The 24,111-nt window shown below is 54.2% G+C and overlaps 1 long non-coding RNA gene across 1 annotated transcript; it reads left to right on the top strand.

The window, feature by feature from the left end:
* The first annotated feature begins 6,966 nt into the window (after nt 1-6,966).
* On the top strand, nt 6,967-22,476 carry LOC133224797 (uncharacterized). Its single transcript, XR_009728951.1, has 3 exons — nt 6,967-7,060; nt 20,238-20,415; nt 22,056-22,476. It is a non-coding gene; the product is annotated as an uncharacterized LOC133224797 (long non-coding RNA).
* Nucleotides 22,477-24,111: the final 1,635 nt, after the last annotated feature.

The following is a 24,111-nucleotide window of genomic DNA, read 5'->3' as shown; positions in this document are numbered from 1 at the left end:
GCTCATCCCTGGGCTTCCCTTCTTGTTTCTCACATAGACAGCGGTCAGGCTGGCTATGCTGAGGGCTGAATGCATGTGGCACGAGGCCAGGAAGGTTCATTGCTCCATCTGCAATGAAACATCAGCCATGGATGCTCGGGGTACGTATGGGTGGTGAATTGGGCTCCTCGTGCCGAGCTGCTTGGACAGAGAGGCACCAAGTGTTCTGATTTCTTTTACTTGTTAGGATTAAAGTGGAATAAATCAGCTTGCTCTTTAGAAAGAATGACCAAGTGTCTCAAGACTTCATTCTTGATTCGCTTCATCAGAGCACTCGATACCTGTTAAAACAAACTGGTGTGGACTCGAACAATAACATCCCAGAGGAACCACTGTTTGCTGATTGCCTTGAGCAGCACTTGTCGAGTCCAGAAGAAGAGATTGTTGATTGATCCATTATGCACAGGTTGGATTTCTTGATTTCTGCAAATGTTTCCTTTCTTTGTGTGCATTTGTGGTGTCCTTCACTTGAATAACGTTGATGTGGCGAAGCCCATTACTGTGGGCTGCTGGGTCACACGGCTCAGGGCTTGTTTTGCAGTGGTTGCTCACATCCAAAATGCATAAGGGCTGAGTGTGTGATCCTCCCCCTTATTTCCCCAGCCTGAGCATGGGAAACATGGCAATTGTCTTTGGCAGTGTCAGGCAAGTGACTGGGCTCTGCATTAAGCACCCTGCAATTGCCCTTCATGCACAGGATCTCGGTGCCATGTGTGTTATCCCTTCCATACCGGAGCAGTGTAACCTGGAGCTCAGTGGGATGCTGGATGTGCCCCAGCCCATCCCACTGCCTCGTCCAGCTCCTTCCAGCCCCTTTATCTGCATCCATCCTGGCAAGCCCAAAGGGATGCTTGCTTTTCCAATGAAGCTGTCCACCTCTGCCGTGGTTTGATGGTTGGGGGGGATGATGTTGTCCCACTTAAAGCCGACAATTGATCTCTTTCTCTAGCATGGAAATGAATTGACCTCAACTCTCTGTGGAGAAGGCGTTCCAGTCATGCTGTACCATGCTGTGTGCTCTCATTCCACAGCTCTGCCTCAGAGAGATGGGAATCCAAGGGATGCTTTGCATCTTTCCCCCTTTTAATCCCTGTAAAGGAAGCTGTAGGGTTTTGAAGCATTGCTCCTTTCTTTCCCTTCCTTTTCTGGGCAGAGCAGCTTTGCTGGGAGGCTCGTGCTTTGCAGATGCTCCTGGGGAGACGGGAGGTTTGTCACTTCCAAATGGCTGCGTTTGCACCCGCTCCCTGTGATCCTGTGCTTAAACCAGAGGCAGCATCTGACAGCAGCTCCCAGGCTGGCAGGGAAGAGCTGTGTAACATGGAGGGATAGAGGGACGTGTCTTCATGGGATCACAGCTTATCGGTGAGCATAATCAATTCCCTGGCTGAGCAGATACCTTGATGCCAGGTTATGGAGCACGACCTTCCCCCAGGCACCGTTCCCTGCAATGGCAGAGTATGAGAGCACGTGGTGGATGCCATTGGGAAAGAATGAGACAAACTGTGTCTGAGAGCCAGCACTCAGAGAGGCTGAGCCTTGCACCTCCCCATGCCCCCTCACCAACCAGGTCTGTGTAGGGATGAGGACCTGCCTCCAGCATCACCTCCAGGCAGTTGCTCACTTCAGTCTCCCTGCTCGGTGGCCCAAGGGTGCCGGGTGAAGGGGTGGAGGCTGTATATGGACAAGGCAACCTGCTGTTTCAGTGCTGTAGCTGCAATGAGCCTGGTGTGTGCAGTGCTGTTTCGGCTTGCTGTGCTCCTCTCTGATGCTCCAGATCCCCGGGAGAGGAAAACAACCTGGAGCCCTGCTGGTTTTCCTCCTGTACATCCTGGGAGGGTCTGGCTCTGCACCACACTGGATTGAAGGGGACCTTGATCTTCCTGCTTATTCTTCCCATTTCCAACCCCCTCATTACGCCTCGTGCCCTGGTGAAACCCTCAAGCTGTGAAACCCCAAACAAACCCCAGGCTCCAGGCCACGGAGGGGCACAGGGACGGGCTCTGTGGGGCTGTGCACGCCTCGGGCTGCCCTTCCTGAAGCACCAGCAATAGGAGCTCCTTTACATCCCCTCTGGAAAAACCCAAACCCCATCCTGGCATCGCTTGTGCAATGTCCCATAACAAATGACAGCAGATCCCAAAGCCCAAGCCTCCCATTCCAAACACATGTTGCTGCCTGATCCTGCCCTCTGGGGCTCGGGCGCTGTGCCCTGCTCTCGTGGGAGCTTTGCATGGAGGAAGCTATGGAATCCAAAGCGATTTCATGACGAGCATTAAGGAAAGGTCTGATGACTCCGTGTCGTGAGAAGCTTCCCCCGTGACGCTGCTGGGGCCGGGTTGTGTTTCTCTCCCGATTGCCAATAACAAAGGAAGGCTGGAACCCTGCCTCGGTCAGGTTTAATTAGTTTCTAGGGCTGAAGAACAAAGAGCTCGGAGGTGTTGAGGACCACATCAAATTAAAGCTGTGCTCGCTGCGGAGGGGATGGTGGGGAGCTGGCAAATTGGACCTGCCAGGGATGCTCGCTGCCTGTTGGTATTTCCACCCTATCATCTCATCTTGTGGAGGGGCAACGGGAGAAGGCGTGGGATGCTGCAAACCTGCTCCCCTTTGTGTGTGATGGTGAGGGCTCCCACCACCCTCCTGCGGCTGCTTTAGGGTGCCTTAAACACTGAAAAATAGAACAGGATCTTCTGTGCCAGTGAATCCATGGGGTTTTAAATGCTGGTAGACTGCTGGGAAGCTACTGGAGGAGGCTGGTCTGGGGACCTCTTGAAAGCAGAGGCTGAAACAAAGCAGCTCCTCAATGTTTATGGCTCTAAGGAAAGGAGATTTGAACCCTGCCATGAGGTTGTGCCCACATGAAGGGGAAATAAACCCAGTCCTCCATGTGCTTTGGTCCAAAAAGCAGCGAGCATCCAGCCCAGCCTGTGCTTTACTGGAGGACGTCTTCTACGAGGGTGGCTTTACTCCAGAGGCGTATGCACAAGAATGATGACTATTTCCCATTATTCACTCCAGTTTTATTTGCTCACGACTGCAGCGAGCTCGGGGCGAAACTTTCTGCGGGCAGCGTCTGCTTTAGGTTGAAACTTCGTGTTTGGGAAGCTCTGGCGAAAACAACGCAACCACATCTGAGCGCGCTGGGAGGGATCGGTCTGCTTCGAGAGGCTTGAAAGGCAAAGCAGAGCACACGCCACAGCCCCGCTGCCCTGCTGCTCTGCACCGCTGGGCTGCGGGCTCTGCTATGGGTGGGATACGGGGGGCTCAGCTCTCTGACCCGCCGGCTCGCTCCTCTTGCAGCTGGGGTGTCCCTGGTGCTGCTCTTGGTGACTGCTCGTGTCCTGCTGCAAGGCGGATGGGAGGAGCTGGGTTTGCCCTGCTGCTGGGGAGCAGAGGTGGCCACGCTCTGCAGCAGTGATGCTGGTTAGCATTGATGCTCTGTGCTCCCGGTGTGCGTTCCCTCCTGCATGGGAGGGAGGAGGAGAGCAAAGCAGTTGGAAAGCAATGGGATGAGGAAAGCAGGAGGAGAGCAGGCGATGGGATGCCAGGAGGAGCACCCGCCCTTACCACAAGGCTCCTAGAGGAAAGTGCAATCCTCTTGTACTGCTCAGGCTTGTAGCAAGGGGAGAAAGTAGCTCCCAAATGTGGGGTTTTATCAGATAGAAGCAAGAGCTGTAAATAACCAACCCCTTTTGTTGTCTGGGGTTAATCCCAGCCCGATGTGCTCTGTTTCCTGCAGGGTTTGGGTTGGCTGCTGCTGCCTGTGGGAAGCCTCTGCTGCAGGCAGGGGTAAGGATCCTCCTGGCACACTCACGTGCTGCACCCCTGGCCCAGCTTAGGTGTGCACTGGATTAGCTGTGTGGGTGATGCTGCTGTTCAAAGCAGCCAGCACCGTTTCCTTGGCTCCTTGGCTGAGCTCCTTGTAGCCCCAGATCCTCTCTGCCTTTTGTTCTTCCTTTTGATTTTGCATTTATGTGAATGCTGATAGGAGAGTCAGGGCTGACCTGTGCATGTGCCTTCCCTCCTGGAAGGACCAAGGTGAGGTCTCCAGGGGCTGTGTCTCCAATGCATGTCCCACGGCCAAGAGCCATTTGAGCTAAAACATGCCCTGGAAGGAGCAGAACATCCCCAAGGACAGGGAGCATTGGGACTCAGTGAGGTTGCTTTGTGCTGATGTGCAGCAGGATGGACCATGTTCTCCCAGCATCAATGGGGTTTGGTGGCTTAATTTCATCTTTTGGCCTGGGGAAACTGGGGTCTGCTCCAGCCTTTTGTGAGCTGGGAGCATCTCAGGACCAGCTCTGCTGTTCTGCTGCATCGCTGTTGGCCATAGCCCAAGGTTGTGTCCCTGGGAATGAAACACTGATGCTGGCCAAGGGGACCAGGGTAGGCAAATACTCCACGGGGAGCAGAGGGTGGGGAAGCTCAGGCTGCATCTAAGCAGAAGCACACCACTGATATTTGTGTATCACTGAATTTATTTCATCCATCCCAAGCGTCTCCTTCTCCCTCTGCTGCAGCTCAGTCCTGCGGCAGGAGAAAAGCTCTTTCCCATTAAAAGCTGGGCTCGGTTCTCCTGGGCCGGCTCTCTGGAATGCAGCACTTGCATTCAGCTGCAGGGCTCATTGAGCGAGGACCCGATTCTTTGCAGATATTTAAATGGAAATCTGGGAGGGTTGTTAAGCAGAGAGCAGTGAATTTATTCTGGTCATTTATTATTGATGGGTAACATGGCACTGTTTTAATAATGTTCTCTGATCCTGCTGCAGCACACCAGTGTGGGACAGGAGCAGGCCCAGGGGGAAACAAAGCTCTCTGTAGGGACAGGCCAAGGGGAATGGCTTGAACCTGCCCGAGGGGAGACTGAGCTGAGCTCTTAGGCAGAAGCTCTTCCCTGTGAGGGTGCTGAGGCGCTGGCACAGGGTGCCCAGAGAAGCTGTGGCTGCCCCATCCCTGGCAGTGCTCAAGGCCAGGTTGGACACAGGGGCTGGGGACGGCCCCCCTGGCACAGGAAGGGGGCGTTTTCCGGGGTCCTGGCACACAAAGCCCGAGCAGCAGCAGGAGCCCCAGGTCCTGCCCATCCCGCACCGAGCACCCCCTTAAACCTCCTGCAATAACAGGACCCTCGTCTGCAAACGCCTGCTTCGCTGCTGTCCCTGGCAATGAGCCATGGCCCTTGGAAAGCATCCGCTGCTCCCACGTTTCCAATGGGTTTCCCCAGGCAATGGGACCCCGCTGCCCTCGAAGGGTCTGCGGTGTGTGCTCCATCCGACGTGAGCACGACACCTCCAGGACTTGTCAAAGCTCTTTGTTCTGACGCTGGCAGCTCTGCACTGGGCTCACTCTGGGTGGTGATGTACAAGGGGTCTGGAAATGAAAGGGAATATTTTGCCTTTGAAAAGGAGAGGGATCGTGTCTGCTGTGTTAAATTCAGAGACCTGGAGGTGAAAACCACCCGTGTTTGTGTCTGTGATGGAAAGCTTCCTGCGAGCTCATCCCATGTAATTGGGGTGAGAGCTCTTGCGCTGTGCACAATCACCATGCTGGTCACAGAGTGGGAATGGGAGCGGAGGGGTGTGCGGAGACACAGCCCCTGCTGTTGTTTGAACACTGCCTGCAACTCCCAGGCTGGGCCATTAGAGATTAAAGAGATGCTGTTAATCTGCGTTGGAAATGAAACAGGACACACATGAGCTCATCTGCTGGGGCTGGACCGCTGCTGGTGTCAGCTTCAATTGGAATAAACAAGCGCTGCTCGCCTGTGCCGAGCTACTGAAGGCAGAGCGTTGCTGGGAGCAAGAGGCTGCTCCGCTCCCCAGCGAGCACCACTTGCCCAATTCCTGCTCATTTCGAAGCAGCGGCGGCTCTGGAAGCGAGAGGGTACTCAGGGGTACTCATTACCACTCGGCTTTGCAAGAGTTTTCCTCCAGCGCCCATAAAAACACTTCTCGCTCTCGCAAGGGATTCCACATCAAATATTCGAGGCACATTACACCGAGCGCCACGCAGGGGAAAGGGGAGAGGGAAGAAAAGGGGTCTAAACTGTTCAGTTGCTTCAATAAGGGAGCCAAAAGGTTTAACACAGAGAAAGGAGGTGGAGGTGGGGAGGAGAGGCTGCTGGATGCCAGCACAGCCTCTGGTTTGAAATGGGTGCTGCTCCTGCTGAGCCAACCCAGGGCACGGGTTATCTATTCCCTGCAGCCAAGAGCAGGCTCCTGGACAGGGGTAACGTGCCCGTGGCTCTTCCCGGAACCTCCATGCACTGCTGCCTTAAGGGAACAAACCAGGAGGGAGGTGAGTGTTGCTGGCCTTTGAAATGGGCCTGGATGCTGCTGGTCTGCACAGAGAGGGATCTGCTGTCCCAGTGCTCAAGGCCAGGTTGGACACAGGGGCTTGGAGCAAGCTGCTCCAGTGGAAGGGGTCCCTGCCCATGGCAGGGGTTGGAGCTGGAGGAGCTTTAAGATCCCTTCAACCCAAACCAGGCTGGGATGCTGTGTTTCTGTTCCGGACTGTGGGGTAGGCTCCTGCATTGCACACATGATCTGCAGCAGGGCAGGAGATGACTCCTGGGACCCCTTTGATGTATGGTGTAGGTGCTTGGTGAGCTCCTGCCCCTGCTGCCTGGGTGTTTCTGCTCCTTGCACCTCATTTGCACCTTGCTGATCGTGCATCCCAGGCTGAGGAGCCCGGGCAGTGCTGCTCACAGCCCAGCTCTGGTGATGCTGGGCACAGGGAGCCCTGCACTGGGTCCAGCTGAGCCTTGTGAGCACCTCTGGCACTCACCTGCACTCGTTAGGGTAATGGCTCTGATGGGGAATTAACACAGCTGAGCCAAGTCCTCGGCTTTCACTCGAGTGGGCAGGGACTGGCCCTGACTGGATAAAGCAGCTTCAGACCTGTGGCTTCTGACTGCAGCACCATCAGGGACTGGGATCTCTCAAGCCATTTGCTCCTGCTGTGATGCTCCAACTCCTCTCTCCCCACCAGGAACCTGGGATTGCTGAGCCTTGTTTTGTCCCAGGTAATGGGGTAGGGGCGAGGGTGCTCAGCAGCTCTGGTTTCACAGCAGGGCATGGGGAGATGCAGCATCCCTGATGACATGGCTTTGCCTGGCAGCGCAGCTCTTCTGGTGATGCCTTGCCACAGGAAAGCATCCAAACCCTGCTAAAGCTCCTGAGAGCACGGTTTTGCTCCACAGACACCCTCTCCCCTCTCACAAATGCGCTTTGCTGCTTCTCTCTCAGTTCTTTTTTCTACTGTGTAGTTATTTTCTCCTCCTAACTGCATTGTAGAGCCTGACCCTGGCTCGCAGGGGGGAGATGCTCCATCCGGTGAACCCAGCGCTGCTTCTGGGGAGCCTGTGGCACCCCGGATGACAGCAGGGCATGGGTGCATGCCCAGGGGTACATTACTGAGGGCTATTTTCCCTTCCTGTGCAGCCTGGAGGGAGGGTGCTTGGTGCATGTGTGGTCCCTGAGCCTTCCCCACAGTTACTGTGTGTTCATTAGGGATGCGTTGTGTGCTAGTGCTTGGATCTGAGGTGTTTGTGGTACCCAAAGCCACACAGAGCCTCCCTGGGGCCAAGAGAGGTCCCCTGGGAGCGAGAGCTTGGGGCAAAGCCACCAAACCCACCCGCTTGAAGGGCTGCTTGCAGCAGGCATGGCTTGGATGTGGTGATGAACTGGTTGTGTTCTCCCATGAACAACCCCAGGGCTTCATTTCTCAGCCCTGGGAGCTGCTCTCACCCTGTGGCATCATCTGCTGGGTGACAAGGGGGGGCCCAGGGTGATGGGGCTGTTTGCCATCGTATGGAGGAAGCAAGGGAGGACCCCCAGTTCCCTCCCCATACCCTCAGCACCTCCTGCAGGGTCCTGGCTGCCCCATGGTTGCAGCCTTTAACTGCTCAGGGTGTTCTTTCCCTTTCCCAGTGTTTAATTGCTGGATTCCTGCTCTCCAGCAGCACCTGTAGTGCTCTGCAATGGAGCTGGTGAGTCACAAGCCACCCACGTCGAGTGTTTATTAACCCACAGGGCTTTCAACACGCTGCATACCAGGAGCGTTACCCAGTGCCGGCCTCCACCCAGCCCCATGCTGATGGGTGAAGGGTACAGCTCTGCCCCATGAGGATGGGGGTGGGTATGGGCTGGCCCAGTGCCGTGGTGCAGGTGTGATCCCTGGGCTGGTGCCAGAGACGTTGCTCCATGATGCTGTGCAGGGATGTACTGGGAGGACCAGCCTGCAAACAGGGATGCTGTGGGGCAAATAACCCAGGAATCCCAGCCTGGTTTGGGTGGGAAGGGACCTAAAAGCTCATCCAGTTCCACCCCTCTGCTGCAGGCAGGGACACCTTCCACTAGGCCAGGTTGGTCCTGAGAAGCAGCATGGGTTGCTGTGGTTTCGTGTTCATGAGCAAATGGATTTGTGGCTTCAGTCGATTGACTCATAGCTGGAGCGTTACTTGGCAAGTGGAGGAGCGCTCCCGCTCTCACCGCCGCTCCCCTGCATCCTCGCTGGCAAGCAACCCATCACGAGCGACAGTTTAGGCAGGATGTGGCTGTGGTTTCTTTTGCTGCTGTTTCTTTGGGGGGGGTGTGTGTCTTTTTTTCCCCTTCCAGCTGAGTTCCCCTCTAAAGGAAACAAATCTCTGTGGCTGGGCAGTTGGCCGTGGCTCTGGGGGGGCAGTGATGCTCTTGCTGCTGCCTGCTCCTGGGATGCAGGTGGGGAGCAGTGGTCCATGTCGGAGGGAGCAGCAGGGTCACATCCTCAGCCTGGTGTCAGTTCTGCAGGGTTCCTGCCCCTGTGCTCTCTGTTTCCACCGAGCATCCTTCAGCTTATTCCTCTTTTCCCTTTCTCTGCCTCAAATTTCCCAACCCTGGCTTTTGCAAAGCGTCCATGGTGGGGTGCATGGGGTCTAGGCTTTGTCTCTGATGGATGGGTTTCTACACAGTGAGGAGGAAGGGGAAGAGGAAGAGAGGAGAGCAGCAGAGGGCTGGCAGTTTGCTAAACCAGCAGCTGACAGGTACAGGAACGTGCTGTGCTTTGCTGCACGTTCCCATCCACAGCGACTAATTGTGAAACACTGATTTCGAGAGCAAGTGGCTCCCATGCTGGTGCTGCGCCACCCCTTGGGCTCACCCACTGCTCCTGCACCCCGAACCCTGCCTGTGTGAGCCGAGGGTTTGTTCCCGCAGGGAACAGCAGCGTGCTGGTGCTGGGTTGGTGTCACCAGCTCTGGTTGTTCTGCAGACCCCCTTTCGGGATGGGGTTCCTGCTGGCAGCAGAGCGCAGCACTGGGGTGCGCGGCTCCTCACCAGCAGCCGTGCTCCTGCCCTCACATCACCGTGGCTGCCGGTAGCCTGGAAGGAAGTGGTTTGTGGAATGGTTCAGGAGTGCGGCTGTAGCTGGAGGCTGTGCTCGGGGGAGCCGATTGATTCCCACCACAAGCCAGGCCATGAGAGGAAAAAGCCATCCCAAGAAACACCCGTGCCATTTAACCTTTTGGCACAGACCTGGAGGGCAGCAGGAGGTGAACCCTGGGGATGGGTCACACAGAAAAGGCTCCGTAGGGATGTCCACGTGAGGGTTATCAGGTCTTTATTCCTCTTTGTTTGTCTTGGATCAGGTGCTGGGGAATCCTCCTCATCCCAAAGAGCCTGTGTGCACCCAAAGCCTCTCCCGTCTGAGATGCATTGAGCAAAAGCCACTGGTCTTCCTTTTCAGGGCTGATTTTCTGGAAGTGCTTTATTTTGTAGTCTGATGGTGATGCAGAATCCCAGGATCCCAGACCGGTTCAGGTTGGAAGGGACCTGAAAGCTCCTCCAGCTCCAACCCCTGCCACGGGGAGGGACCCCTTCCACTGCAGCAGCTTGCTCCAAGCCCCTGTGTCCAACCTGGCCTTGAGCACTGCCAGGGATGGGGCAGCCACAGCTTCTCTGGGCACCCTGTGCCAGTGTCAGAATCCCCCTTGTTAGAATTATGAGGGTTTGCAGGGGTTTTGTGGTTTGCTTTTTAATAGAAGGTCCTGATATAAAATTACCAGGAAAGCGTGAGTAAGGTAATGAGCATCTTGATTGAGCATCTTCTGCATCACTGCAGCCACTGCTGCATCAGGCCTGGCTTGGTGTCTTCCCATCCAGCTCTAAAAAGCCCCCACTTAAATCTCCCTATGCCTCAGAACACCGGCCCTACCAACAGATGGGGCCCTGCTAATTCCTTTCCCTGGTGCCATTTAGTTTCTTGGGTGGCAGGAGGCAATTTGTGTTTGAGTTTGGCTTTCTAGTGAGACTCTTGGCTTGTCACTCTCAAGGCACAACATGCTCCTTAAATAGCAGGCTAAATTTCTCCACCTAGCCTTGAAAAATAAAGCACTCCTCTGCCAAATGAAAGGACATATTCCAGTATTCTTTGTTGTTGCAACAAATTGGGTGGATACTGTCAGACTTCTGTATTCTGGGAATACTTCCAGAGCCTCTCTTTGTGAGCAAGTCGGTTACCATGTAATTGTCAACTTAAATTGCAGTGTTGGATAACTCCGCTTCGCCTGTAAGATAATCCCCCTCTCGTGGCCCCAGCAGAGTGAGGGCAATGCGCTGGGCTCTGCTCTTGTGGTGTGAGGGGTCTGCAGAGCCTGAGGTTCGCTTGAGGGGTCCTGTCTGGGTGTGTGGGGCAGAATGGGTTGGGTTAGAAGGGACCTTACATCCAGTTCCAATCCCTGCCACAGGGATCCCTTGCACTAGAGCAGGTTTCTCCAAGCCCCGTCCAACCTGGCCCTGCATCTACGATGGCATCTTTAAATGCACCGCTGCCCATGCAGGAGGGATGAGGGCTGGGGTGGTCCCTCCCCGCCTGCTGCCTCTCATCTGCGGCAGCGTGGAGATAAAAGGTTGCTTTCGATGCGATGGGAATCGTCTTCGCCCTCTTCCTTCCCCTTTCAAATTGGCAGCTCGTTTTGTTGTGTTTGTTTTAGCCTGAATCCCAGCGACAGTTAGTGCTAGGAGGCTAGATTAAACTGTTTTTACTTGTTTTCCTTTCCACTTTGATTTCCACCTCCTCCAAATTCCTAATCCTACTGAATATTTCATCTCTCCTAAGTCCATCAATTGAAAGTCTCCCAGCGGGGCGCTCAGGACCAGCGCTATTAGAGCTGCTTTGCTTTAGTTAATGCTCCTCAGCACCAGGCTGGGCTTGTTGTGCAATGCATTTCAGACAAGAAAACCACAGCATCCGCTGCAGCGAGAGCCGCGCGGTGCCTGGGGAGCGGGGATGTGCAGGGAGTGATGAGAAAGCAGAGCACCCCCCGTTCCCACCTTGCAACTTCTGCAGGTGGGAAACCCCTCGTGTGGCCACGGATGGGAGATCCCATGGCAAATGTGGGGAACTGCCTGCTTGGAGGTGGTGGGGAGCCGGTCACTCGGTTCCTGTTAGCCCCATGGTGGCTCAGCCATCCCGGATGCGGGTTGCAGCTTGTGAAAGGGGTTTTCTGGGCTGCGGGAGAGGTGATGGGGGAAGGTCCTGCCCCCCTGTTTGAGAACCCCCATCAAAACTTGTATCTTTGCCTTTCACTCTGTGCCAGAGCATCCCCTGGGTGCTGGGTTTACTGCTGGGCTTTTGCCCTGCGCTTAAATTGCTGACAAAAAAGCTTTCAGATAAGGGACTTCCTTTCTTCTCCTGACAAAAAGGCATTTCCCAGCTTGCTTTGGGCTGCCCATCGGAGCAGACACATTCCCACTTCCACTGATTTTTCCGCCTGGAAAGGGAAGCTGAGGGCAAGGTGCAGGCTCTCAAGAGTCAAGCCTGGGCTGGAGGCTTTAAACCTGTCCGTGTGCTCTCTGATGGTATTAAATGTGTTTGTAATGATGCCTTTTACCCCCTAAATGGCCACTTGCTCCACAATATCCCTATCAGTTTGCAGGGATGTTTCTCTAGGAGGAATCTGGCTTCTGACACGAAGCAGGGCTGCAGCAGGCCCTGCCAGCAGGTCCTTTGAAGCTTGCAAAGCCTCAGTGCTCTTCACCTGCTCTGTGTGCTCCTTATCAAGAGCCCCAGAGTGTGCGCAGCCTGGATGGGAAGAGCTCTCGCTGCAGAGCCAGCAACGGGCTCCAAGTGCCTTTGCCAAGGGAGCTGCGGTGGCATATGCTCGCTCTCAGAGCAGGGTTACACTCCTGCCTCATTACAAGCTCCTGCCCCCGTGATGGGGCACACGCAGGAGAACCGGTGCCAAGCGGAGGGGGCTCGGGAAGGCACCAGAGGGTGTTTGCTCCTGTGCTTCTGGCCTTAAGGATCCTGCTCTGGAAGCGGCACAGGCTTGGATGTGGGGGAGCGTAGAGCCTGGGAGCCCCATGGGGTGCTGGTGGGATGGAATCCACCATGCACACCCCATGGGTCTGGTTGGGGCTGAGCCCCCCATTCCCGCCACCTCTCCCACGTTATTCCTGCAGCAAGAAGGATGATGTTTGCCCAGGAACCAGGTCCTGGGGTGGAGGAAGAAGCTGGCAGAGCCCTTGGTGTGGGAATTACTCTGGTTGCCGATGAGCTGCATTAGGGCCGGGTAATTCAGCACATTCCTAAATAATGGGTCTGGTGGTTTTGCAGGATCTGTAGCCCATACTAATGGCTCATTGCTGAACCATAAGTGGTTGTGTTATACTTTGGATTTATTGGAGGCCAAGGGATTAATTTCCTGAAATATACGGTCATGATGTTGAGGTTAAATTAAGATCTCATTCAGAAGGATTCTTTTTATTATATTTAATTTGTAAGCCCTTTCCTATAGCCATTTTACAGCTATTCCTCCCCCTCCCTTCAATGCTCAGTGTCATGTTTCCAGGAAGAATCTTATTTCATGCCGACTAATAGCATTTTTCAGTCTAACCTTTTACAGTTCCTCACCGTTCGAGTTCCTCCGGTCTCGGCTGTTTATACACAACAAGGTCTTAAATCCTCTCTTAGAAAATAAAGATGTTGATGCAAAAGCCACGAGAGCGTCTGGCAGAGCTAACATCCACCCGCTCTCTCCTCCTTCGCCACGTGCCACCCCCTTCAATCTGCTCTAACTAAAAGCCCTTTTACTTCAGCGCTTGAGCACTTTGATATAATGCGTGTTGAGTAAATCTTACATGACGTTTTGACTCTGGGTGATCTCTATGTAAAGCTGAGCTGGCTCAGTGCTGGCCTCGCTTCGCCCTTCTTGATGGTGCTGTTATTAAACTGATAAATTAACTGTGGAAATCGGAGGCCAGTTGGGAAGGATGAGGGTCTGGATGCTGCTGCTGCTGGCTCCCGAGCAGCAGAGGCTGGGCAGGGAGCATCATCCAGTGCTCCCTCTGCTTCTCGTGCTTGCTGTGCTGCTGGATGCCCTGGGAGATGGCAGACACGAGCTTGCTGCTGTGTGTGGCTCTTTGCATGTCCTTCCTTTGCTGGGTGAGAGCAGCAGAGTATGGGATGATCTCTGATCCCTCTGGAGTTCAGGCTGAGCCCCTCATGCTTCCTCACTGCTTATCTGGCATCCTGCAGGTTGGCCAAAGGCTGTGTCCTTCTGCTTTCCCAGATGCATTTTCCCCTCTTCCCTGACAGCCAGGCCATACGTGGGTGCCCCTTGTGCACAAAGCACAGCAGAGGAGGTGGGAATCAGCAGTCTGAGAGGAGAAAGGGGGTTGTGATTGACAATGGGACACTCTGCAGGAGATAACCCCCAGGTCCAGGCAGGCTGAGGGCAGGGGGTCGAGGTCTGGACAAGCATGATCACCATGAATCAGATGTGTAAGGAGCAGCTTGAGCAGGGTGGGAAACAGCAGGCACCCCCTCCCCAGCCACCCCATAGCCCTGGCAGAGCATCCTCCTGCTGCTCCCAGTCCCCCCCGGACTCTAAAGCTTGTCCTTCAGTGCCCATCAGTGCCATGCCCTGCTGCCCAGGGGTCCAGGAACAGGCCAGCATCCCTGGTGCAGCACCAGCACCACCACAAGCCCCATTCCTCAGGAGATTCCCAGCCCAGTTTCCCTGCACAGCTCCCTCCCCGAGCTGTCAGCTCCCTCTTCTGCAGGGATTTTCTCCTTTCTTTCCCCTCTTTTCCTCCCTCCCCCTCCACAAGTGCTGACGGACAAGCTGAGTAACCCTATCTGCTTGTTACAGGACATCTTGAGGCTGATTGCGGAGGTCAGGACTCAACTGGAAAGACCGCAGCGGGTTGCTGACTGGCATCCACGGTCCAGATAAGATAAAAACAACTGATGACAGCAGGGAAGTGAAACAGTCATCTCAGCACTTGGATTAGTGCCCGGCAAAGAGGAAGAGGGGGGAAAAAACCCGAGGAGGGCCGTTGGGGAGGGGAAGGGGGTGGATGAGAATAGAAACTCTGGAAAAAGCTATCAGGAGGCAGCAGATTTGGGTGTTAAATATTTATGAATTAGCGGCACTTGTCGCGTTCTCTCTGAGGCAGGATGTGCCGAGCGAGGCAAGCGGAGCGCTGGTGGGAAGAGGAGCATCGGGAGCGGGAGGCAAGGTGACTGGCTCCGGCGGTGCCGGGACTCGTGGTGATGCAGGATCAATCCGGAGGAGGAGGGATAAATGGGGTGCCATAAAAGTGACTGTTATTAGGGAAGGAGATTCTGCTGAGGAGCAGTGGAGTAATTAAATCACAGCCACTTGCTGCTCAGCTGAAGTGACATTGAAAGTGGCTGAAGGTCTGTGATGAGGAGAGGAAGGGGGCTCTCGGCTCCTCTGCTGTGCTCCGGTTCTCCTTCTTCCCAGTACAGGTACCCCAGTGATGGGAGAAGGCTCAAAGTGCCCCCCCGAGCCTGTAAAGCTCATTTTCACCCACTCAGAGCCACTTATTTACAGAGGGATGTCTATGGAGCGTTTCATAGGGCTCATGGAATCTGGCAGCACAGAGGAGGTGCAGTGTCAGGGTTGGAAGTGTGAGTGTTCCAGGTGTCACACCGCAGCGGGCTTCCCTTTCACCATGCAGGCTGGGATGACAAACTGTGTGCAGTCTTAGGTTACATGGTCTGCATTTTGGTGGAGTTTTCCTCGTTTTTTTTGTTTCAAAGTTGCTCTGGGTTTCACGTTCTGAAACGTGGTCACAGAACCATGGAATGGTTTGTGTTTAAGGGACCTTAAAGCTCATCCAGCTCCAACCCCTGCACAGGCAGGGACACCTTCCACTGGAGCAGCTTGCTCCAAGCCCCTGTGTCCATCCTGGCCTTGAGCACTGCCAGGGATGGGGCAGCCATCGTACTGCTGAGCATCTCTAATTTGTGTTTTTCACCCCATTTTGCTGTCCCCACCTCGCTCTCCTTTGAGAAGAGCTGCCCAAGCCCTGCCACCATTCAACCCTTGCACGGGAGCATCTGGGCTGGAGAGTGAAGGACCAAACTGTGGCTGCATCCCACTGTGATGCTCATGGCTCTGCTCACGTCCAGGTGAACTTTTCTAATAGGAAAGCAGGAGAGGAGAAGCTCCCATTGCTCTTATTGGCCACTTGACTTTATTCTGCCCCAGTTCCAGCTGACAGAACAAGATCTGTTGTTCATCACCAAGAACTGGACAGGTTTGGTGGGAAAAACACTGGGAATGATGGAAAAGAGCATCCCTTCCTCATGCACCTTGGGGATGACCTCCAGTGCTGCAAGGAGCAGAGCAGAGGAGCTGGTTCCTCTTGCATCAGGCCGTCAGTTTTATCTGACTGGTTGTAGCAGGAGCCACAGAGCAGAGCACAACCCACCAGTGGTGAGAGCCCGCTGCCAGGGAGCCATCAGGATCCAGCCAGCCTCTTGTGCTGGGGCTCGCTGGAGCCAGCTGGAATGGGAGCTCATGGCCAGTGCCAGCACCGACCCTTCACCAGGACCCGCTGCAGACGCTGCCAGCCCCTGTTTGGTCTGATTACATGGGGCTAATGGGGACAACCCAGCAGCCAGCAGCTGCCTCTGCTGCTCTCTCAGCCGGGATGCACCAGGGATCAGTTCCTCTAATAGGAACTAAACCGTCAGTTTTTCCTTCTAGCAGCAAAGATATCCCTAAATAGGAATCATCTCTGTGTGTCTCCCCATCCTGGTGATGGCCCAAAAGCTTCATCCCAGTTAAACTGTGGCTGCCCCATCCCTGGCAGTGCTCAAGGCCAGGTTGGACACAGGGGCTTGGAGCAAGCTGCTCCAGTGGAAGGGGTCCCTGCCTGTGGCTCCTGGAGGAGCTTTAAGGTCCCTTCAACCCAAACCAGGCTGGGATCCTGTGGTTCCCTTGCCCCTGGCAGGGTGCTTGTCCCATGGGGTGGCTGTGCCAGCGGGATGCTCCTCTGCCCAGAGCCCCCCTCAGCCTTGGCAGGGGTTAAACAGCCCAGGGAGAGAGGAAAGGGCTCTGGTGAGGCAAACAATAAAACTTCCACTGAAGTTTCTTAAGCAACTGGCATTTGCCCATAAGTGTACTTAAGCAGAAAATCACCAGAAAAGTGCTATAATCTGACAGATTTTTCACAGGCTTAAATATTCATGAATTAGAAGAATTGGCAGAATTTTCTACATTATTAGCTTTCATCATGGCTGCAGGAGCAGTTGGTGCACTGGCTGCTCTTCAAAAACTATTAATCTAGTCTGTCATCACAGCAGCCATTTTTTAATTAGCTCCTTTACTGAGCGATCTGGTGCAGGAGAGAGACGGGAACATTTAAATGGTATTAAAGTTTTAAAGGTGCCCCTTTCCATTTTTAATCGGAGTTCCGAGAGGCTGCACTGGGGGGACCAGGGAGCCTTCGTTTCAATGGTTAACTTCTTATTTTAGTCTGGGGAAAGAAGCAAGTCTTGGAAAACTGAGCTGCTTCCACCAGGAGGAGAAATCGCAGGGGAGAAATGGGGCTTTGAATCGAAGCTCACCACATTCCTGCCCGATGAAGTGTGTGTATGGCAGAGGCAGGGATGGGACATGGCACTGTGTGCTGCCATTTGGTTCTGGTCCCCAGCACGCTCGTATAAAGCCTCCTCCCGGCCATGCAGGACTTGCTGCTGCATCCCTTTGTGGTTCCCTGTGCCTGCAGGGAGCAGGTTTGAAGTAGCTGCTTCCTAAAAAGCAAAGGCCCTGCAGTGAGCACGTGCGAGCTGCTCCCGCATCCCTGCATGCTGCCAGGGAGGCCCATCTTTGACCCCAACTGGGAAGCATGTGCAGGCTGTGAGCTCACTGTTGCCTTCACCAGACATGGGGCTGCAGCAGCGCTGTTGGCATTCCATCTCTGCACCCCATCTCTGCCCTTGGCAGTAGGTGAGCTGTGTCTATACCTGCCCTCGTATCCTGGATTCACCAGCCCCTGGACCATGGCAAGTGTTGGCTTTGGCCTGCTCCAGAGGGAAGCAAGCTCCAGAGGCAGCGGTGCCTGCTGCAATGTCCTCCTGGGAGCACCTGGCCCAGCTCCGGGGTTAGCAGGATGGATGCTCTGTGGCTTGGTGGATGGCACAGACCCCTCTATCCCATCCATCCCGTCCCCATCCCTGGGTGCTGTGGAGCACGTGGAGAGCTGTTCTCTGCCCCGTTGCTGGTGTCAGCCCCAGGCAGGGAGGGCTCAGCTCCAGACCCAGAGCACTGCTCTGTGTGTTCTGAGTCTGAGCTTTGCCCTGACTAAACTTTATCACCCGTGCACTTGGCTCAGCCTGGGTTGAACCCTGCTTTGCTCTCAGTGCCAGAGTTGTTGCTCTCCTGGCTTGTTATTTGCATGTGAAAACACAGAAAAATTATGTCTTTATGGTGGTTTTAAATGTGCCTTTTTTGGCATCAGTGGCTGCGCCTCTGATCTCTGCTGCTCCATATTGCCAGAGCTTTAATTTGTGCCTTCCAGTGCCAGTGTCCTGCTGACTGGGGAAGGGAATTGCTGTGTGTTTCAGACTTCTTCCCCTCTATTGTCATGTAAAGTGAGGAGTGTAAAGACATTGGCAGCTAAAATGCCAATGCTGCAGCTATAACCTTTCAAGGAGTTGCTCTTTGTAAGTCCTTCCCCCAGGAGGAGGCATCTTAAAGGAGGTTTTTCTTTTGCTTGACTCGATATCGTAGTTAGGGTTTGAAAGGACCAAGACAGGCGCTGGCAGGTTCCCAAAGGGTGTGCATTAATATCGAGTGCTGCGACAGCAGGAGACAAATCACGCCCCGTTTTCACTCTGTTCCCAGCTCCAGATGAGGAACCACAGGGTCCCATTTAGCCTGGAAAGCACGAGGGTTCGGGGTGTTGGTTTTTATGGATGATGTGGAATAGGGGAAGTCTCAAACTTGCAGGGTTCAGGTGGGTTTTAAGGCTTTCTGAGAAACTATTTCTGTCTGACAGTGTGGACGTTTGCATGGGTGAAGCATTTTGGTAGTGGCTGTGATCCCCTGTGAAGCATAAACCCCGCACGGAGATCCTGATTCTCAGGAATAGGGTGCAAAACTCCTGCTCTATTCCATAGCTTCAAAGGAGGAAGGATGGGGAAACATTCCCAGAAAGTCTCTTGTTTACAGCGAGTGGCTTTTCTTGGAGTTTCCTTGCTTTGCTTTGGTTTGTGGTTTCGGGTTTTTCCATAATGAACAAGTTTTCTGCCTGTTGCTGTCCTGTGGTTTGGAAAAGTAGATCCCAGCGGGATCCATGAGGGATCTTGCAGGCAAAGGCTTGCAGAGGGGGTTGAGAGTCAGGACACAGCTTCTGCTGCATCCCCTTCAAGTCCAGTCTCCCCTGTGCAGCCCTTGCTGGGGGTGTGTGTCATAGAATCAGAATGGTTTGGGTTGGAAGGGATCTTAAAGCTCCTCCAGCTCCAACCCCTGCCACGGGCAGGGACCCCTTCCACTGGAGCAGCTTGCTCCAAGCCCCTGTGTCCAACCTGGCCTTGAGCACTGCCAGGGATGGGGCAGCCACAGCTTCTCTGGGCACCCTGTGCCAGCGCCTCAGCACCCTCACAGGGAAGAGCTTCTGCCTAAGAGCTCAGCTCAGTCTCCCTTCAGGCAGGTTCAAGCCATTCCCCTTGTCCCAAGCCCCTCTCCAGGTTTCCTGCAGCCCCTTCAGGCACTGGAGCTGCTCTAAGTTCTCCCCTTCAGGAGCCTTCTCTTCTCCAGGCTGCCCCAGCCCAGCTCTCTCAGCCTGGCTCCAGAGCAGAGCTGCTCCTCATCCTGCTCATCCCACAGAGCCCTGGGAGCAGGCAGGAGGTGCGGAAGGGCAGGGTCAAAGCCAATCGCTCTCCCCCTGCCTCATATTTCCGATGAATTTTTACCTCTGCTCCACCATTTGGAGTTTGCAGTCACTGGAGGGAGGCACGCACCCCTCTTGGCAATTATTTGTGATTGTTCCCTGCGAGTTCTTCAACAAAACGCTCTTTACCAGTACTCAAAGCTTCCCAAAGCATCGCGGCGCTGATAGCAGGCTGCAGCGCACGCAAGCCCATTCATTCAATTTGCTAGATAGGATAATTTATTAGCAGAGCATACTCAATATGTTCTTTAACATGTAGGGTTGGCCCGTGCTTTCTGCTGTGTAGTACTCATCTCTGCTATGTGCTGTTTACGTCTGGGGAGAAGAATGAGCCTGCGCATTTAAATTCAAATGCACATCTGAACCAAATGACTGGGTTGGTGGCGGATTACCCCTCTGTAATCCCATCATCAAGTAGCTGGGAAGGAGGAAAACACCAATGAAGTGTGTGGAAGTGATGGGGAATGGCAGGAGCATCAGATGGGGCTGGGGTTTGGAGCCTCTGCCCAGGCTGGAGGAGGGAGGGCAGCTTTACAGGCAGGCTTTGATTTAGGCAGCACATGGTTCTGTGCTGCAGAGCCCCTCGGTATGCAGGCCTGCAGGACACCACGGGGCCTAAAAGAAACTTGGACGTCTATTAAATAAGAAAAAATAATCAGCTTTATTTTCCATGTTTGGACAATGAAGCCATATGTGTTCCTGCTCATTAAACCCAGGTTTTTTCCGAGGAGCTCCACCACAGAAACAAGCATGGGAGCTCACATAATTAAAGGCTTCTTTTTCCCCCTGCCGTAGTCCTCTGCTCTTTGAAGAGCCTGGGGATCCCTGAGGAATGCTCTGAACTCTGCAATATTTTGATAGCTGCAATAACATAATCAAAAGATGCTTTCATGAAGGGAGCACCTTGTGTGCATCGAGGCCACCCCCTCTCCCCCCACCGGCCGCTGCTTTAATGGGGTCCAGAGCTCCAGCACAGATGGGGGGCTTTACTTTCCGCCTGGTTTTCCCCAGGGATGCTGCCTCGTGCGATGCTGAAGGAGCCGGAGCATTCTCCCCCTTGGTGCAGCCCCTTGCCCACCCGCCCCGAGCCTGGTGATGCTCTGGGGGCTGCAGCCCACCCTCACCTTGCACTCAGCTGCCCTTCAAATTACTGCACACAGCAGTTCTCTTCTGCTTGAGCGTCCGCCAGGTTGGTATTCATCCTGAAATGCTCATTAAAACCCTTCCATTTCCCCCTTTCGTTAGCTAACCGGCTCATCTGTTCGCATGAATCCTCCTCTCTGTGCCCAAGCCATTCAAATCCTGTTTTTTCCTGTGTTGTCTCTACAAGCTGCAGCCCCATGCGTGTCCGCTCCACCTGAGTTTTGGCAGAAAGTTGTGTTTGGAACGAGGAAATTGGGGCATTTCTTTAATCATTAGGCTGGAATCATTAAGCTTTAATCGGGCCAAATTAGGGTTTTGGATCCTGCTGCCTCGCATCAGTCTCTAATTGTGTGAACTCAGTTGCTCTCAAAGCAAAGCTGTCCCCGGGCTCTGTCCTCCCTGGAGGAGCACAACGGGCACGGTGTCACCGGTGCTCCCTGTGCTGGGACCCTGTAGCTTGGTGGCAGCGATGCTTTTGAGCCTTATTGCTGCTGTGAGCTTGTCTCAATGCAATGGGGGTCCTTGGGCTGGGCCATGGGGACCCTGCCTGGCCCAGAGCATCGCAGCAGTGCCAGGGTCACCGGTGTGATGGGTGGCCCTGTAGCTACAGCCAAACAACCCCGCTACCTTTCCTCCCACCATGAGGGGGTTGAGAGGTTGGGGTTGTCCCCATAGAAGCTGAACCCACTCCTTTCATTCCCTGCGTCATCTCTGCTCATCACCACTCTTCCTTGGGTGCTTCTGTAGCAGCGCTGGCACGAGGGGAGCGGTGATGATGCATGGTGGCATCTGTGCCAGTCGTCTCCGCTCTGACTAGTTCATCACCTCTTGTCTCCCATAAAAGCAGCTATTCACAATATAATGTGAATGAATTCTCATTAAAGCCTGCTAAATTACTCTGAGACAAAGCACGGCGCCAGCGCACGGGCTGCTCTGCCAACTCTTCACAGCGTGTGTAATTCACCACTGTCTTTGCCTTACAGATTCAGGAGGGTGCTGCTCAGCACCCCCATGGCACGGTGGGGGGGTCGGCAGCATCCTCAAGGCCACAGCATCCCAGAGCTGCATCCTGGAGCTGCACCGCAGGGCTCAGCCTGGGGCTGGGGCTGCCTGGTCCAGCTGGGAGTGGGAACACCAAACCCCCCCTGCATTGGGCAGAGCGCAGCTGGGACAGTCTTAGCTCCGTCTGCATCCTCCCCTTGCCCCACACTTTGCTCTTGCCCCCATAGAGCTGGAGGCAGGACCACAGCCGGGTGAGACCAGAGCCAACCGCATGGTTGGTGAGTTGCCCCCCCGATGGGCACACTGTGCATTGTGCATCACCCGCCAGTGCCGCCCCACGCAGGCTAACAGCAAGCCGCAGCATTCTGTTGCACTAAAAGAGCAGAAATCCACGTTGCTGATATAAATTCACAGAATTTACCCTTTTTTTGCTTCGTTTACTGCATGTGTTTCCCCACGCTCTGAGTTTCCCGTAGCTCAGCTGACTGCGCTGACTTCCCTCCCACTCACATGTTCATACCAAGACAAGGCAAGTGAGAGGAGGACGGGTTGGGTTTGCCCTGATAACTTCCCCAGCACAGCTTATTCAGCCTGTGGGACAAAGGATGGGGGTTTTATAGTTCATAAGCACTTCCCCAAACCATCTGGGCCTCAGTTCATCTGAAATCTGGCTTTTCTCTACAGCAGGTCCCCAGCAGGTGATGCTTTGGAGGCAGCTCCTGAAGCTTGGTCATGAGCCCATGATGGCCAACAGCTTTCTGATGGTGGTGGAGGTAGGGAATCTTCTTCTATGGAGCAAAGCCCACAGAGGGGCTGGATGTTTGTACCTTTCAGTGATGTTTTGCTGTCTTGGGTGCACTTGAGATGCCTCCTGCAGCTGTGGCCAGGGAGGGAAACCTGTGTGCTGATGTAAAGTGAGATCCTGGGGTGCGTTCAGGCTTTTTAGTTGCAGTCAGGATCACTGGGGCTCTGTTGGCTGCTGCCTTGGAGGTGCCCGATCCATCAACACCTCTGACAGCTCAAGGTTTTGCTGTGGGTCTCCCTTGCACTTCAAGCCATGATGGTTTTCCCCCCCTGGTTTGGTCTGGGACTGGTACCCAAAGTGAGAGCATCCCCAGCCTAAACCCCCGTATCATGAAGCCGCATGGCCAAAGGTACCCAAATTGAGTCTGCCCAGCGCAGGGAACAACGACAACCCCTTTGTCCCCACCCCAGCTCACCCACCCAGCTATTATGGGTTCTCACAGATCACTTGGCACGGGGCCGTGGTGTGGTATGGCCGGGTTTGCATTGTAACCTCTTATTACAAAACCCTCAGCGCTTCTCGGGATTGTTTCGCCTGTTATCATCTTTCCCACAATGCGCTTGCATGATCCTCTCTCAGCCTTAACCACATGGCAACCACATCACATAATGCAACTTCTGTTCTGAGATTATTCATATTCCCCCCCCTCCCCATTGTTGCTTTGCCAAGTTTGTCTTCTAATTCTGAGAAGCTGAATTTAAAAGAGCAGTGTCTCCGGTGCAAGGACATGCTTAGGAGGCAGCGTGAGCAAATCAACTCGACAAGTGTGTTCACAGGAGTCAAACCGGGGAGGGGAGCTGTGAAAAAGCAAAACAAAAGCCCCTCCAAATGTCTATTTTTGTTTTATTTGGTTCCCTGGAATGTCTCATCACATGGAATAACAATGCATCCCGGCACAGAGACTGCAGACAGGCTCCACTGAAAGGGCAGCTGAGGGGAAGATTGCTTTATAAGTAGGTTTTTATATGCAATCTATCACCAGTGCCAGCTCCCAGCAGAACAGGATAAACGACAAAGAAAGGGCTGTGCTAACTGGGGTGTGTGTTTGCAGTCGTGCTGCTGAGGAGAGCTGCCTGTGTCCCCATATCCCCGTGTCCCCATGTCCCTTGCGACATGGAGGGGATGGGGCATGGGTACCACTCTGGCTCCTGCTCCTGCTTCCCAGGGAGGATGCAAACGGCTCGGATCTGGTCCAGAGGGGAGGGAGAACAAGTGAGGTCTGGGAAATGTGATCGTTGTGAAGCTGGGGAGGAATGGGGTTGTTTAGTCTGGAAAAGAGGAGATGTCTGGAGAAGGAAGCATTTTCTGGCCCTTTGGCTGCACAGGAGCTGTGGCACAGAGGAAGGGGCTGATGCCGTTCCTGGGCCCTGGGCCACCAGGAGCTGCTGTGACCAAGCCCTGGCCTTGGGGCTGCAAAACCCCATCAGTCTGAAGAGTACTGGGACAATGGGGAAGTGCACCAAAACCCCAGCGTTTCTGCCCAAAGCTTCCCATCTGTGGCAGCCACCAAGGCACTGCCCGCTTCCTGGTGTCATTTCCCACGTCAGTGCTCAGAAGGGACAGAAGATGGGGAGGATCTCGTGTAGCTCAATATTTTACCTAAAATTAGCTCTTCCTAATTAATTTCCCTGGGAGCAGCGAGCTGATGCACTGCTGTCACACTTGAGTGCCCTCAGTGGGATGTGGGGAAGGCAGCACCTGCAGCCCCAGTGCATAGGGGTTGAGGCATCCTTTCTGGGATGGCCATTTCCATCCAAGGTTTTGCTTCGATTTGATGTTTAAACATTGTGAGCACACATGAGCTGCTGTGATGTGTCCTGGCCCAGCAGCCTCCATGGAACTGCTGCCATCAGAAACACTGGTAGATGCACCAGCAGTGCAGATGGAGAGGGACCATCCTTCCTGAAACATCTTCAGCCTCAAAGACCCTTTTTG

Source organism: Neopsephotus bourkii, unplaced genomic scaffold, assembly GCF_033783945.1.
Source record: "Neopsephotus bourkii isolate Nb327-2 ecotype Australia unplaced genomic scaffold, CSIRO-AGI_Nbou_v1 NB_1723, whole genome shotgun sequence".
Classification (NCBI taxonomy): Eukaryota; Metazoa; Chordata; class Aves; order Psittaciformes; family Psittacidae; genus Neopsephotus; species Neopsephotus bourkii.
The sequence above is the reverse complement of the archived record's forward strand: the minus strand, read 5'-3'. Positions and strand labels throughout refer to the sequence as shown.